The sequence below is a fragment of the Rhea pennata genome, chromosome 7 (genome assembly GCF_028389875.1).
Source record: "Rhea pennata isolate bPtePen1 chromosome 7, bPtePen1.pri, whole genome shotgun sequence".
In the NCBI taxonomy this organism is placed as follows: domain Eukaryota; kingdom Metazoa; phylum Chordata; class Aves; order Rheiformes; family Rheidae; genus Rhea; species Rhea pennata.
In genome coordinates, this window is record NC_084669.1 from 23,904,414 (window position 1) to 23,922,290 (window position 17,877).

At 38.0% G+C, this 17,877-nt stretch overlaps 1 long non-coding RNA gene across 1 annotated transcript in view; it reads right to left on the minus strand.

The window, feature by feature from the left end:
- Positions 1–12,785, minus strand: part of LOC134143063 (uncharacterized) — a 118,965-nt gene extending 106,180 nt beyond the window's left edge. Inside the window, exon 1 of the long non-coding RNA XR_009959023.1 lies at positions 12,614–12,785. This is a non-coding gene — a long non-coding RNA (uncharacterized LOC134143063). The remainder of the gene's footprint in view (positions 1–12,613) is intronic.
- Positions 12,786–17,877: the final 5,092 nt, after the last annotated feature.

A 17,877-nucleotide genomic window follows, 5' to 3' on the forward strand; every position in this document is an offset into this window, starting at 1 on the left:
GGTAAGACAGATAAGAAAGTAATTGCAGTATTTTGGGCAACTCTGTGCAGTAATTGATCACTGGTATAATTTGCAAGAATTAGAAAAAGTGTACAGTATAGATAAACATCCCATGACAGTGGTCTTGCTCCTGTCCTGAGGATATTGCAGGTAAGTTATATGTATGCATACAGAAGAACAGACACAGTAATATATAACCATTCATTTAGTGAAACTTTCTCATGCAAAGTAATTGAAAATATTTTAGTTTTGACAGAATATATTCCATATCAAAGAGGATACGGTAGGACTGGAGAGAATTTATGTAGCTCAGGAGTGTGATAGCTCAAGAAAATTTCTTAGTGGTGTAGAACAGCAGGAATCACGAAAAACACTAAACAGACCATAATTTAGCTGTACATAATTCAGGGAAGACGCAGGGAAAACTAGGTGGAGAACAGTTTTGACTGTTAAAAATTCAGAAGCTACAATATGACAAATTGGAGACTGCACCAATAGATAGATGGCCTTAACCCTCACACACATACTGTTTTCTACAGTAACGACCTCATTGCCACTTGCTCAGCTTGATACACAGCACGGGTGATATCCATCACTTGTACAGAGCCAATACAAGGCCTTAGTGCCATGTAAGATCGATAGTTTGAACGGTGCAAAGTCACATGAATTAGAGTCAGCTTCTGAGTTATCTTCAAGGCCTCTAATCACTGTACCGATCAGGGCATACTTACGTAGCAATTGTTAACAGATGTCTCATTTCCCTGCCTCCCATTTCCTTCCCCAAAATACGAAGAAATAAGCTGCAACTATTAGGAGACAGAGCAGCTATGGCAGATGAACTCACTTTCCCACCCAAGAGACATTACAGCTCTATTCTATAACATTCTGGTAGAAGACACTGCTATCAAGACAGCATAGCTCTCCAAAAGGGACTATAGGCTATTTGTCTGCTATTTGATGATACCTCCTGATGCTGAAGTGGTCTTTAACATAGAAGCAAAAAAAATAGCAAGTAGCACTTCAGAAATAGTTCAGTATGAATATAGGCTCTTTCATATGAAAATGCTGTGGCAGAGCATGTCAGCATAACAACAAACCCTGGGGAAGCTTCTTAATAGGTTAGTCTGAGAGATGCAAGCATCATATTTCTGTCAATACATAAAGGAAGACAGGAACATAATGAAATTGCAGTATCTTTAGCACTTCCCCAAGGCTTTTCTCAGGGGCAGGAGAGTTCACCTGTGTATGTGCAATTATACAGCCACCGATGGTCAAGTAAAAAGGAGTAGGGGAAAGGACTTTTCTCCATGCAGCTATCAGACTTTGATGAATTTTCTTCTTGTGTGGCCTATATTGACAAAACAACAGAAATCCAGATCTTTCCAAACAAACACTGTGAATGGCCTGACTCAAGGGAACTCTAAATCTAGTTTTTGTTTCCCACAGAAAAACAGCAGTCATATACTTCCGGTCTGCGTATCTTATTTTAGATTAAGGAAAATGCTTTCACAGATCACTTTGTGGGGCGAGAACTTAGGACCTGGCCCTGCAAGAACCTGAATCTCTTGTCCCATTAATGCCAAACATACTTCGATGGTCAAAACCTTGAATTTTTATTGCTGTTAAACTAGTTTATATTTTGTTTTCTAGCAATAGCCTTACTAACTTTGAGTCCTTCTCCTATTTCATGGTTTCAAGGTAGACCTGCAGAGTTCAGCAATACAGAACAGCATTAGCAACTACAGCACACCAGGTTGTTACAACATTTGGTAGTCCAGAAGAGAAAAATTGCAACAACATTTTAGCATCCACTACATTTTGCAAGAAACCTGGAACAAATCATTTGGTGAGTTGTCTGCACACCTGTCTAGAATCAATGCTCTCATTAGAACTGATTGCCAGTTGTCTTATGAAATTTAAGTTACAACAGCCTCCTCATTGCTGATGCTCCACTTTCAACAGCTTCAAGTGAAAACGGTACTGGTCTAAGTTCCTGTTTCAAAACACTACAGCCAATTTCCCAAGGAAAAGACAGCTGATTCTTTCTATACTAGCAGATTCATTGCCTCTGAAAGTGCCACTTTAAACTCAAGCCCACCTGGGTCTTTTTGTTTTTGCTTTCTGTTTTTCCCTTTAGGCATATTCCAAACCGTATTTATTATCACTGCTGAGAAAAGCTGGCATCTTCTGCCTTTTTTTTTTCCCGTATTGTGCCTGCATATTATATGCCATTCTCAGAGAGGAAGTTGGGCTTCATTTTGGCTTCAAATAGAAACTTTAACAAAGATTCCCAAGTTCTATCTTTCCTAATGTACCTGAGCTCCTTACTTTAAGTAATTAAAGAATAGGAAGAAAACTCTCTTTTGGTTTCATTTTCTAATCAGATCTTGTAGAAGTAGCAGTTAAAAATAGCTTTTTGCTTATAAACAGATAAGAGTTGAGATAACTACCAAGAGGCAAGCATAGCATTGCAAAGCCACTTCATAATCTCTTCCAAGAGTCAAACTGAACTTTAAAACATTACTTTAAAGAGTATGAGTTATCTTAACTGCACAGATGATCTGACAGTTTGAAGCAACATTTCCCTGAACTCTCACAAAGTTGACTGATTGTTTCTCTAGAAGTTTGGTCATTGGCTTTCCACCATCACACAGCTTTACATTAAAGATATATATAAAGACAGACACATCTTCTCTGGTAGTTCCCAGGAACAGTAATACTTTAGGACCTTCAAGGCCCCAACCAAAATCAAGAACTCTTGCAGTGTACTTCATATACATGAACTACTGCATCCTGTTTTGAAAAGGTCATTTCCCGAGTTGTACAGGGCAATCTCTAAGAGCCACTATCTCTGGGAATATTAAGTCTTCGAAGTAATCAGAGTATCCATGAATTCTTTTGCAACAAATTTATAGGTATTATCCATGGGACAGTGGTATATGATATTAAACAGAGAAAAATCCTAAATTTCCTCATAGCCCTGTACATTGGCCTGAGTGCTGAGACTCAGCTACTTTCTGGACTTTCAGAATTAGAGATCCCCATTTCTGAGCTTTTCTCCCCAGGCCAGATACAAGATTTAGACATTTTTATTTAAGAATCTTTATGATATTAAATAATCAGAGAACTCAAAAAGTCTAGTTGTAATAGTAAGACTAAGAATAAAATTGATAAAGTTTTAAACAACTTTAAATCCTGAGCTAGTGGAGATTAGAAAATTACCTAAACTTAATTAACAAAAGCGGTCTTCTTCATCTGATAACAGACAAAATTATGCTTCTCTGAAGAAAAGACTAATAATACTGCAGCCTAGAAACAAGACACTGTGATGAGACTCTGAGAACACTATTGTCACAGGCGAACTCTCTTAAAGCTTGGCTGGCTGACACTTGAGCTTGTGGGCATGGTGAGGCAGGTAGTCTGTAATTACATTTTGTCTTAAAATGTCTTTTACTCCACTGGCTCAGGTTCATGAGAAGTCTATAGCATAACAAGGTTAGAGGATTACAGATGTAGGCAAAGAATCTGTGTTTCAGACTGTGAGCTAATGACAACTAGATTAGTCAATGGATTTAATCGGATAGATGATACACATAGTACGAAGGGAGCCTATTTCATGATCTGTCACTGAATTTGCAGTGATAGCTATGCTCTACTGTTTTTCAACAGGTTACCACTAACTTGTTTTGAAAGGAGAGTTTATAATAGCTTTCATGTGCTTGATTCATTTCTACGTCTTTTAAAAAAGTCTTTAGTTCCTATTTATTACATTGAACTCAGAACTCGTCTCATTCACACCATGTAACACACCTTAAGGTCTTGCTCTTCAAACACTTCGCTTCAGTAATCCACTGTGTTGCAATACTGCAGTTCATCTGAAATCAATAGCATTATCTAGTCTGTTCTCGCTATGTGGAAGGAATTAACTGCAGTTGCAGCTTCTGATACTCCTGCACAAGGCAAACCACACGAGAAAAAGTAGTAAAGAAAACTATGAGCATAGATTATCCCAGGACTGAGAAAAGCACAAATTTGCTGTCTCTTATCTGGAAAGGGGGCTGCATTATTTCCTCTACACCCCTGTGTGCAAGACTTATTCCAAATAAAGACAAGGCCTTTGTGTCTTAGCAAATGATACATAAATAATACAATAGACACTGCTTACTGACTTTGGTAACTAGGTACAACGTAGAAAGCAGGAATACTTGCCTTTCTGCTAGCCTTCTGAGTGTTTAGTATGCCTGGTCTTCAGCAAAGACAAAAAATACTGTCCCACCTACTAAGCCCTTCCACAAGAAAGGAATGTTGGCCCTTGTGGTGTTCAAACTTCAACGGCACTTTGCAAGCAGAGCGTTAATTGAAATGTAGTGTATGACAGTTCCCTTCCAAACATGAAGTGGACAGACTATTCCTAGAATTACTAGGGGAGGGAGGGATAGATGATCTGCTAGGGAAAAGTTTATAGCTTTACTTTGCACATTGTGACAACTCTGTAAATTGTCAGCAGATGGGCTGCAATGCCAGCCATCAGCAGCTGAGGCGCTTCCTATCAGTGGTTTAGGAATCACCAGGGGAATACGTTCACCTCTCATGAGAATGCTAATAGCGCCTCAGACTATTGTTACCCAAACATATGCTGGAATGTCACAGATTACCTTAATTTTGTCTTGGAAGCTCCTCATCATCTGTCAGTGTGGCTGAAAAGCTCTGGATACTCAGAAGGATGCTCTGTAAGCTGCTAAAACTCATGCCTGAATAGATATTCTCCAACTTCTGTAACAGCCATAAAGTATCCCATAGACTACTTATCCCTTTGTGGCTCTTCGCTAAGGTATCTTATGCATGCTACCTTTTACAGTTTGCTAATCATATCACTGCAAAAAGGGTAAGCCAGCAGAGACTATGCACTATGTTTTACAGTATCACTGATCAATGCAGGCAAACATTGCTGACTACATCCACAGTTGGGTTGGTATTGGAAACATGTATAGCAGAAGCAATTTATTCACTGCAAGGGGTTATATTTAAACAGATTAAGTAATGTTCAGAGTGTGTTTATGCACACAATCTGAGACCAGTTCCTGCTCTGCTTCACAGCTTCCTTTGCAATATCTGGGAATGCCTCTGGACTGTCAAGAGTTTAAGTCCAGATTGAATGTGTTTGGGAATAATGCGTATGAACATAAAAATACACAATTCTTTTGCATTTATGTTGGGAGTTTTGTTCAAAATGAGATGAATGTTGATGCTCAGGTAAGTGAAAACTTTTGAGATTTTTTTGCAGGTCACCTACGTACTTCGAAGTTCAGGAGTAAACTCCTTGCTCTGTCAAAATTTGTGAGACTTTTGCTACTTAATTCAGTGAGACAGGCAAAGATATTTTCTTACAGGACTTGAATAAGATTTTTTAAACTTAGTCTAAATTCATAAGAAATCTGGGCCAAATCATAACTTAGGAAGAAACAATGGAAGACTGAGGTATAAGCTCTCCCCTTGCCCCCTCCCCCACTTTGATTAATATAGAACAAATGGCTAAGATTAAAAAATCTCCCAGATGTTCACACATTCCTATAAGCCTTTGAGATATTTGCAGGTATCTTACAATAGTATAATTTATGGACAGTAAACAAATCATCCCAGTATAAGTTACGTCTGTATCCCCAGAGCAGCAACGTGGAGGAAAAGAGACTGTGAAGTAATATCGTATCAGCTCTGTCAAAAAGCTAACATCTAAGAATTCAAGGGAGTGGATCTCAGCTGGTGTTTGTTATTGGAGTTAGTAAAGTTAAAAGACTTACTGTAAGTCATCCTGAAGCAGTAGAAGAGAACCAACAGTGTTCTCACATTCTAATTTGGTGCTGTATCCAAGATCGCTACTGACTGTTGCTCAGCTACTGTAGTTTTAATATAAAACACCTTGGCAGTTTTAAATGGGGAAATTAACTCTGTGACCACCTCATAACACACCTGACTGCATGAACAGTAAGACAATCAACACATCCAGTTGTATAACTACTGTGTTCATGACAAATCACATAAAACAAAAGCAAACAGAAATAGTGCTCTCAAATGGCTCAGGAAAATTTGTCTACAGAATAAGGCTAAAAAGTGACTTAGCAATTTCCAGGCACTAATAAAGAATGAAAAAAACATTATTTTTTTTTTATTTTTATTTTTATTTTTTTAGCAATCTGCTTCTTTTTGCAAGATAAGGACTTTTTCCATGCCAACCTCAGAAGAGAATGCCAGGCATTAAATATCTAATACTACTTTGAAAAATATGTAGCGCTAGATGAACTTGCAAAGAGCACAGTTAGATGTAAGTAATAACCTAGAGGTATTACTTACACTTACAGAGGAAACAGGACCTCTGTATTTAGGGAGGTTAATCTATCATCAGATAGATTGATATTACTATTACTGCTTTACAATACTTTCAGTTACTTAACAATAGGAGCTTTTGGTAGAAAAAAAAGATAAGAATCTTCACCATTGATAATGACAAATCATGATGTGTTTATAACTAATGTTTTAGTACTTGCATTTCTTATAGACTACCGTGGGAGTTTTGCAAGCTCAGTAGTTTTGTAAATCCAGCTGTTACCAAATGACAGTCATCTTGCCAGTGAGTGAATCATGCTGCCTGTGAAGACGTCTATACTAGTAGGAGTTTCATACATAGTGGGATGTAGGCATCTAAATTCCCACTCAGTACATACTATTTCATAACAGAAAGGAGTTTGCTCAGACTTTCAGGTTACAGGACAAGTAACAGGAGAAATTCACTGCCACATGATAGAGGCAGAAAAAAATATTCCTCCTGGCTTTCTATCACCCTTGGGCAGGAATTCCTAGGTAGGGCTTCTTACTCCTTCCTCTGAAGGTGTCCAGACTGGCCACAATCTGATTAAACTTGACAGATTAGTAGTCTGATCTGTATAACAACTGCTACCTTCCCATAACAAGTCTGTGTAAATATTTGTGCTCCTATGAAAATGTAAATAGAAAATATTTGCTATTTAATATATCAAATAAAAGTATCTTTGTCTGCTTCCAGAATAAGAAGTCTGAACTCAGTGTGGCTGTGGGGTTCTAGCTGGGAATAAAAATAAGAAAGAAAAGAGAAACAGCCTGGAGATTTTCATGAAGATTTGGATCATTCTACGCACATGGAAATATATATAGTGGAATTAGCAGTAGTGCCAGATCACTTCTTCTCACTGTAAAGGCCAGCCTTTGACCTTGGCAACTGGAAGAAAGTACATTCCTAAGATGCCAACCTTCTCTTTAATTTTGCAGGCTAGGGGGGCAGTGCTACGTTGTCTCCAATGCATTGTACTACTTGAAACTGAGCCTACAGAGCAGAAGAGGAAACAGTGGAGTAGACTATGACAAACCTCCTTTGAATTTATCTACTTGCATCCACTATTGAAGGCTGTGTGAAAAAAAGGTAAACGCAGGCTTCTCACTTCTATAATCAATATAATTGCTTTGGCTTTTGCATGTGGAGAGCTGATCCAAACTGTGTCATAACTCATCTGTGATATTACTTCTTAAAAAATACACTTGTATTCCGTTTGCACTGACTTTTTTTTTTTTTTATTTTTGAGAACAATAACAAACACTTGTTTGCTGGTGTTGAATAGAACATAAATTCTCTTAAGTAAAGCCTAGCAACAAAATCCACAAAATATGTTATCTGCTGTGTAACTCAGCTGACCAGTATCCTGGACATAATAATATCTTTTTCACATTCTGTGTAAAAAAGCCCACATATAATACCATCTGCTCTTGCACTGACAGGTTTACCTCCTAAACTGGCATGTGACAATTAATGTTTACATCTCACATCAGCTTTGAGACATTTGACATGCAATGAAAGGTATTAAGTTCCATCTGAACGTGAGGGGGAATTTTATTCCCTGTGAGAGTGACGGAGCACTGGGACAGGCTGCCCAGAGAGGTGGTGGAGTCTCCTTCTCTGGAGATCTTCAAGGCCCGCCCGGATGTAACCCTGTCTAACATGGTCTCGGTGACCCTGCTGAGCAGGGAGGTTGGACTAGATGATCTCCGGAGGTCCCTTTCAACCTTACCGATTCTATGATTCCTGACTGTCACAGTTGGTATTTTACAGGCTAGCCAGTGTGGGGATTTGGAGGCCCTGGCTCCAAGGACATTTCATAACCACTGGAAAACTATTTGCTTTGGGGGTTTGAGCCACACAGATCTATGAACCACAATTCCCTTTGTTCTCCAAGTCTTGAACTGGTATTAGTATCTTGTTTTGCAACTAGACAACTAAGAAAAGAACACGGTCCTGGTCTCGCAGTGAAGGTTACTGTATTACCCCCAGCATCCTCTCAGCTGCCATTCTTAAAAGGCTACTGTGCTAAGGCGATAAACTTGGTAGCCATGAGGTACTATAAACATTTCTCAAAAACACATTGCCTCTAGAGAGCTTTACCAACATCAGCAAGCATAGCATAGAGCCCCCACTGCTGATAACCACACTTGGAAGTATACTCAGCGGTATTATTTTTAACTCTTCTGAAAAGCAATAGAAGTACTAGTTTCCTTGGAGGCAAAGCAAGCTGACCTCCCACAGGTTTTGTGCTGTGGATGCATTAAGTGTATCAGATCAGATGTGGTGTGGTTTCTTAAAAAGTTTTGCTGAAGTTTAAACTCACGTTTTTCCTGTCCACTACTATGCAATTTGAAACTAAAATACAGATGCCACGTTTCCCTTGCTAAAATGGAGCCTATGCTCACCATCATTTCATGAACAGAACAAAACCCTCTCCTTCCCTCATGAAAGCTCTCAGATATTCAAAGCAGCCCTGTCTGTATAATGTGTACATGCTTTTCCCAGTAGAAATTTCCACTCTGTCTCTGTCCTTTGTTCAGAGTGTGTTTCCTTTACTTCATTATCAGATCTAATCTTCTCTGGGTTTCTACTGTATTTCTCTGCCCTCTCTCCCAGTCTCCAAGAGAAATGCAAACCTAATTAAACACACATGGAATTTTTAGGCTATGTCAGTTAGAGATAGTTAGGAATTAGAAAGAAAATAGGTTTGCATGAAGCCATGGGAGGTTGCTTCCAGTCATCTTTTCAGAACAGAGATGCCACAAGATCACTCCTGGTTTTCATGAAGAAAGATGCATGAGATTATACTTTACAGTGTTGTCGACACATAAATAGAGTGCATGGGAATACACAAATGGGTATCTTTAGTATACATGCAAAATAATAAAAGAAATAAGTCACTAGGGGATGCAGATCTTTTACGGCTCATGTTTTGAGTGCTGAAAGCACACATGGCAGCTACAGCTTTGCTCAGCAAGCAGTCTCTGCCATGTGACCAGATGCAAGCCCACCACATGACCAGACCCGCAGCTGTGCCTCTCAGGTCATTGTGTCCACAGCTGTTCATAGGGTCAGAACATGATGACGCATATGTCCTTTTTTTCCATCAAGTTATCACTAATTTTGAAATAGAAACACTGCTGTGTTTATAGAAAATGCATCTTTGTTGTAACAGAGACGAATTAATTCTAGCCTCTCTTTAAAGAGTGAGCAGAAGAAGAGCTCACACAGAAAAGAGGAAGTAGCAGAAACAGCAGATGACAAGTTATTTTCATATCACACAGGCCCTGAGGCTTCTTGTTACCCTGCCACTAATTTTGGTGCTTCTTTCTTGATTTGAGGTGTTAGAACAGAATTGTTTTTACAGGAACAGCGTGAAGACACTCAGAATTAGATGATGTGTGTCATCCAGCACACTATCCCAGCTCTCACAGTGACCAAGAGCAAATGTCCAAGAAAGAATACAAAAGCAGGGCAAGAATAAAATAACAATTACCCAGATACAGCTGCCCAGCTCTGAGCCATCTACAGCTCAGGATCTTCCTGAGCCAGAAATAATGCCTCCGCATTTAATAGACCTTGATGAAATTTTTCTACTGTGAATTTATTCAGTTATTGAACTTTTGAACTTTGTTCTATATAAACTTTTGGAATCAATAATATTTGGATGAAGATAAAGTGAAAATATATCTCTGTTGAAATTATAAGCACTTAACATTCAGAACCCCTTACTCTGTTACTGATAGTAAAGCCTGGCCACTCCCTAAACACTTCAGATAGGCAGAACAAAGGGACAGGATTTGAGAAAGGGTAACACTGTATATTGTAAGCTGGCACTTTCTTGCAGTCAAAAAATTCACCAGCTCTTCCAGTTTAGCCTGAATAACCTCATTATCCTGAGGAAATCCCTCTCGACTATATTTTGTGTCAGATATTGACTTGAGACAAATGATTTTCCCTTACTCCCCTTGTCAAATTTTAGACCTGGGAACTTGTGCATTCTCAGTACCACAGGAAGATACCAGGAACAAAGAGACAAGAGCCTCCAGCTTCTGCAAGGCTTGTAAGTGGGTACAGGGGATCCTACCCCTTGAAACACAAGCTGATAATGGGAGCATTTTCCTGTTTTGTGATGTGATACACATGGCATGCCTCCCTTTCCTAATGTTTACAACACACACCTAAGTCATTCATGGACAGCCAGCTGGAACAAAGAACCCTTGCAATTCTCTTTCCATGAAGAAGCCTTAGGGTAGACACAAGAATAAAATAGATGCAAGTAGTGCTTTAACTACCTCTCTAAAGCATTTTAGGATTCAGAAGTGAAAGGCTGCTATAGGTCACATTATTTTAAGTACTTATAAGATACTTAATCCCTCAACCAGCTGTTGCTCTGCAGCATAAAGCTAGATATGAATTGAAAGAGAAGCCTTTAATCTCATAGCTTTTCAGTGCCAGACTCAGCACATCTAGGAGACATGGAGGAATGATGCAACTGTTAACCAGTGTTAGAAACTCCATGCACAGACTCTGGCCAGATTTCTGCTTAGGACACTTCCTAGTTGTGCTGTCATAAGTTATTCCAAATCCCTAGCTACTACTGTGAAAATAGTTCTGGTAAAATAGCTACATCTGTATGAGGGGGTCTGGCTAGCATAATTATGCTGATTGTAACGTGAGAGATCATTATATCTATCACCAGTTAAACCACACTAGCTAAAGCATACATTCTAAACGTGGACATTATACAAAATCAAATCCTGTATGGAGATTGCCTCTATTGTGGATTTCCACAATAAAATGAACTGCTCTCCTCTCTCAGTTTAGCATGTGTTTAGTATTTTTACTATATTGCATTCCTAATCGGAGAATGAGAGATCATCTAAGCAAAAGCCTAGTGTCTAAAACAGTAAGGAAACAAAGTGAAAACATGACTGTAGCGTATCTATATAAACAATCTCTGGAGAGATCCTATGGAGGGATACATGCCAAATATTAAAAAGTTCTTCCAGAGCAAACTTAAACTTAGGCTGCTCTTGTTATTTCAATTTCAGGTTTGAGGAGTCTTTTTGATGATGTCTCTCAGGTTGATGTGGGAGTTATTCCACAGTCCCTTTAACTGGATGTTAGTTCAGCAAAGAGCTCTAGAAACACATAAGAGTTTCTCTAAAAAAGAATGAGAAATTCAGCTTTATGGCAGCACAAAATTAACTTCATTCCAAAATAAATACTGAGTCCTAAAATGACACCTGTCAGACTGCAAACATGAAAGGCCAGCCTGCTAAAACAGTGCCCATCACAAAATACAAGCCTGACTGCTTGTAACTGCTTCAGAATGAGATAGCATTAATAACGTATTACAACTACAACAATTTTCTGACACAAGCAAGCCGTTACAGAAAAACTAATTTACTCTTGGTGGCTTATAAGAAAGAAGAGATCCTTTTGTAGATTAATAATGTGCTTTAACAGCCAGGAAAGCAATAAATATCCAAACACTACTTGTAATTTCTTCAGTTCTGTCTTGTTTTCAAATAACCCCTTACCAGGTCATGTGCGAAATAAACCAGTGCCAGGTTTCAATTGCTTGATATCCTGGAGAAACTGTTTTCCCCAATCCTTTATTCCTGCTAGCCTGCACCAAATATTCTGGGGCAAATGATACTCAACCATATATCCTCACGAGAGGATGCCAATAACATGCTGGTTTTATTCACGCCAGTGCTTCAATGGGAAATGTAAGTGGGCAAGGTATTTCTACAAGCAAGAGGCAGCAAGCCAGACTAAATTCAGAAAAAGAATGATAGTGTTTTATCAACAGGTATTAAGTCCTGTGTCATCACTCCTGTCACTGGTAGTGCTGAATATGTTGTGCTCCTCTGTGAACCCACTTCCTTGTCCACCGGTTTCTCACTTACTTAATTAGTGTGGACAAGGTGTGGTGAAACTGCAATCTAGATATAGCTAATGGACTCATTTCACATAGCTGGGAGCCAAATGAACTTTTCTACTTTGTATAGCCAGAGCCTGATCAAGATTCTTATTTAAAAACAAGAGCAGAATTTCTATCTATTAAATGGATTTTTTTCTTTGAAAAACACACTTATCTAAACCCAAAATTATGGCAACCTCTGTAAAATTTAAATTCAAATTATTTCATTATAATTACTGTATTAAAGTCACGTAAATTAAAGAAACAATACTATTGAAACATCTTTGTGTTTGCTGCTTAAACTTTAAACTACATACCTGGTGGAAGAAAATGGCTAAACACCTGGAAATAGTCAGTGACAGCTGGGCCCTCTTCTGCTGTGGCAGGAATTCTGCTTTCTTTGTTTTCATTTACTCTTTTTAGTTCAATAGAGGAATTAGTTTCATCAGAACTGGGAAACCCGATGAGAGTGAAAAGGTTTGCTTTCCTCTTCCAATCTACAACACAAAACAAGATTAACATTGAAACTTACAGCTTTTTGATGCTGATTTAAATCAATTCATCCTGAGTTCAAAAGTAATTACTTCATCAAAAGTTCAAAAGCAGCTATTACTCAATAATTATTGATACTGAAACCCTTAATGTCATTTACAGGTGTGGAAAGCATATATTCATTTTTTAATCTTCAATAAAGACTGACCAGTCAAAGCATGTATTGCAAGGGAGAGTCTTTTATGTCTTTGCAAAATGAGTTTCAGACTCTGTGATGATGTACAGAGATGGAAAGTGAAAAGCAGAACCAAATGGGGAATTAGGACTTAAGCCTCTGGGAGAAAAAAAATGTGTCTTCCAAACAGCAGCCAAAGCAATGTTTTCTTACAGAATAAAGTAAAAAATTTCTGCAGTTAGACAGAAATAACTTTATCAAGGCTACAGTATTTCTCATTTTGGACAGCTCTGAAAGCTAATGGTATAATTTAATACCACTCCTGCTAAATTTTTCACGGACAGCATGTTAGCTGTATCACTATGACTCATCTTCAACCTTATAACTATAATCTGAGAAAGTTATGGCTTGAAATTTAAGAGCCCTTCCCTTGCACATGGTATCTTTCTTTTGGTGGTCATGGCAGAGGGAAGGTGTGGAGGCATACAAAAAACTGTTTAGGATTTGCAGAGAGAAATGTTGATGCTTTTGCCTAATGGCATATAAATAATATACACCCATTTCCCAATTACGGCAAAAAGTAATCCAAATTCAATTAATGTTCAGCCTGCAAAGACAGTTTCAGAAGTTTTAAATATTGTACAATCAAACCACTTGTGCTAAGGGAATATTGCATACTTCTCAGGCAGTTTTGAAAGAAAAATAAAATCTTTTACTTCTACCTTTGTCTTAATACAGTCTCCTACAAGAATAAGCACTACATCTTTTCCCTTACCTGATCTATTTTTGTAGAAAATTCATAGTTCTTTCCCATTGAGTAAGGGAAAGCGTCCTACTGTTTATACTCCTCCATAAGAAGCTTCCTCATCTCCATAGGAGGGCTTTTTTATTGGCATTTCAATTTATAAGACACTGGCTTCATTTTCCTGGATTGTTTCTAAAAGCCAGGTTTACTCCTCGTCCTGTCAAAAGGGCTTAAACTTTGTCCACGATGCAGTCAATAAGGGTACCCACCACTTACAAAGTATTCTGTAAACAGTGACTCAACTAGAAATGCAAACCACTCCGCAGCCATTTACTCGGTCAGACTTGCACTTGCTGGTTTGGCTCTGTACTCCTTTGGCCTGGAAGCTGCTGCTTCTCTGTGTGCCTGGCTGACACACGGCTACCACCACTTACGGAAGTTGGAAGCCTAGAATGCCTGCAACAGTCAAATACAAGTGAATCTACCAGCTACTTGTTGAACCTCTGCTTTCCTGGAGACTTTTTTGGAAATGTCCTCCCTTTGTTAAATGTATATTGTGACTCCTGTTAAGTCTTTGAATAAGAATCTGCAGAACATGGAACCTCAATTTTGGTGGATTTAGCTCGAGAGTCTGTTCTGGCAGAATTTCAACCTAGACCTGGTAGTAAATCCCACTAATCTTCTCACAAGGATTCCCCTTATGAGTCTTCTTGATGAGTTTGCAAACCTAATGGATTGGGAATTGGCAGAGTATGGATAAACATGCCGATTTGGGGATAAGTGCACTATTGTACACTGAAAATCAGAATGGAAAAAAACTGCACTTCTGTTGTTCAGACTCTACAGTTAAAGTTCAATGACACTTCTTTCTGCAATCACACTATTTGTATTTCATTCCCTTATTCTGACTAAAGCATTACAGCAGTCACCTTTCTGAACAAGTTCCAAGAAGCTCATGTAGTCCAACTGAGACTGAGGATGGCTTCCCAGGATATTAGGGCTGCTTCTCTTCTCCCATATTTGGAAGTTGGTCTGCACTATGGAGATCCCTTGTGGATTTCTGTTTAAATTCCACCCTCACTGTTGCACATTACCATTTCCTTCAACTGATGTAAATCAAATACAGTATGAGTGAAAAATGTGAGTCTAGCCTTGCCTAACAGCTTTGCAAGGGAAACTAATGAATGCAGAAAGTTTGTCTCAGAAGAGAAAGTATTTCACAAGCACAGCATACCTTGCACAGTGTGACATTGCTGAGGCTATTGACCCTCATTTGGCAGCAGTTCGCATGCACTTCACCATTACGTACTATAGTTAATTGGCAATGCTGACACAGCATGCATAGACACTTGTATGGGACATATTTGTCCGCATTTTTTGCTACATAAAGCCCCCAAATCCTCGATTTCATTTCATCCCAGAAATCTTAAGGCAATTGCAGGAAGTGAGTAGCCCTTAGTTTTTGCAACTTGTCTTCCAGCAACTCTAAGATAGCAGAACTTAAACATCCGCTTGTTTCAAAAAAATGTAAATGTTTATTAATAAAGTTTTCTTTTTTGTTTGTGAATTGAATACATGGTATCATATGCAACACAATACCTTTTTTAGGAATGATTCCAAAACATTTTAACAGAACTAACAGTTGATAGCCAAGTTCCTTTAGGGGAAGGTTTATAAACCTCTCATTCTGATCTCTGAATATTCTCATGAGTAATCTCACTGGTGTAATAGAGCAAAAATCTAGACCATTCATACCTGGTCCCATAGGCAAGTAAAGCAAAATACAGGGCTGCTCTTCCATGTGCGCAAGAGAACACAATGTAATTCTTACCAGCTATGAACCTAGCTGCAGAGAAGACTACGAAAGAACAGCATGTTTTCAGCACACTTTAAAGGCTTCTAAAACTATTCTTACAGACATAAAATGTCACGAGGACAGTTTTTTCCAGCCCAGGAATGTGGTACAGACCAATGTAAATCTGGAATCTCCTATTTACAACTATATAAAACTGCCTTAGTAGCACTACAGATCTTTAAACCTATGAGCAGAACAGTGTTGAATATATCCTATTCTGTCTATCACACTTCTACATTTTTATAAGAAATGGAGAACAAAAAGTATACATTCACAGAGCAATATTAAAATGAGTCCTGCTGAATTTAACTTGCAAGTACAAGGTCCAGTTACATGAAACTAATTGTAGGTTAGGCACCTTATGGCAGGAAGAAGGAAGTATTTCCATATTAGGTTAATTTTCTTTCTTTACTGTAATTATCTGAAGCTCCTCTGAGGTCTGGGAAGCTGAAAGAGTTTTAGTCAAGACAAATTAATAGATACAATGTACTCAAAAGTACGTCAGTATGACTTGCTCTACAGCTTTGTATTTCCATTATGTATGAAAAGAATTCATAAATATATACAGGAATTTGGTGTTGTCTAGCAATCTCTTTTTAAACTATTGCATAACGTGATCATTTAGTACTTGCTAATGGCAATAAGCTTCTGTATCTACTGATATAAAGTCACAAATCTTTAGTATGTAAGCTAAATAAGATACTTATTTAAGCCATAAAGACTCTGTGAAAGGGTTAAACCTTATCAAGATTCTCCAGGAAAAATTTATTACGGGCTTATATTCAAAGAGTTCCTTATTACTAAATATAGTATTATTTAATTTTTGTCAGTGGTTTTTCCAGAAATCTTGGCCAGTGCAAAGACTTTAGCTTTGTGGTGAACTGGAATGTACACAAAATTGCACAAACCCCTGAGCCTGTTAATCCTGCAGAAGGGATATATATATACACACACACACAACACTCAGGAGACTCCAGATGAGCAAAACACAATTTTAGCCTACTTTTACACTTATCAATACACACATACTATAACACTTTGATGGATCAAATCCAACACAAGCAACTTCTGGGAAAGGAGTTGATATATACAATTACATAAGCGTAGGGGGGGAAGTCTGTTGAGCTGCAACAGACACTGATAAACATGCAGCCAAAAAAAATAGCGAAGTATGGTATAGGTCAGCCACGTAGGCTGATTTGAATACAGGCATCCTTGAAACTGGTGTAAACATAATTCCATGCGAAAATGCTTATGCAAAAACACATCTGACTGTGCTCTTGATATGGACATCAAAAAGTTTCAGGAGTTACTGTACATATCTCAGCAGAGGTGATTTGTATCTGTCCATTTCAGTGCAAAGTGAAATAAAAAGAAGCTTAAATTAAGCTACAGCAAGCAATTTAAGACCATCTTTCCACTTCATAACAAAAATGCACAAGAAGCATCAGTTACCACACCTCAGCTGACAGATGCAACAGTTTTGTAAACTGAACTTAATGACAAGAGTCTGACTGCTCCAAAAAGGTATGTTCTTGGAAAAGAACCAAGGTGCAGCAAAAGCCATTTTAAGCTGAATGACAGCATCCCCATGAGATTTAATATTCTTAAGTTAAATACACTTAATACTGTTGATTTGCCTCAGTTTTTCTGTGTGCATATATAGAAATGACCGCACGTGTTTACTAAATTATTAGTGGTAACATGAATATTTTAGACTATCAAAATGGAAACATGCTCACTGTGAATAAAGCCCTTCACAGAAATCTTTAGATGTTTTACAAGCAATTCATTTAAATCGACACACTCTGAGCCAGAATACCTATATTCAGAACACAAACATACATCTGTCATTGCCTAAAAACCTTATTTAAAAGAACACAGACACAGTCAATGCTGATACTTAGTGCGATATATAGAAACAGTTTGTTGGCTTTAATTCTTTTTCTTTTAGCAATACTGGTCTGTCTGGTCAAGTAATCAAGCTCCCAAAAATTACCTACTGCCTACTGAAAATCAAAGTCTATCATAGATTCAGAACAATGTTGCCACCAGAGCCAAAATACATTTTGTTTGCGTTTACTGTGAATAGATTGTAATTTTAACTACATATAAGCTATTATACATGCTTTCCACATACATAGGTACTCGATAATATATATTTATTTGGAATTTTCACAAGTATGAAAATCCACTGCTTTTTTTTTTTTTTTTACCCTCTTTCCTAGTCATGAGTGTCTAGAACAATCATTTATATGTATATGAATAAAATAGTGTTCACCTTTCTTTTCCACATCTGTTTTCTGTTCTTAAA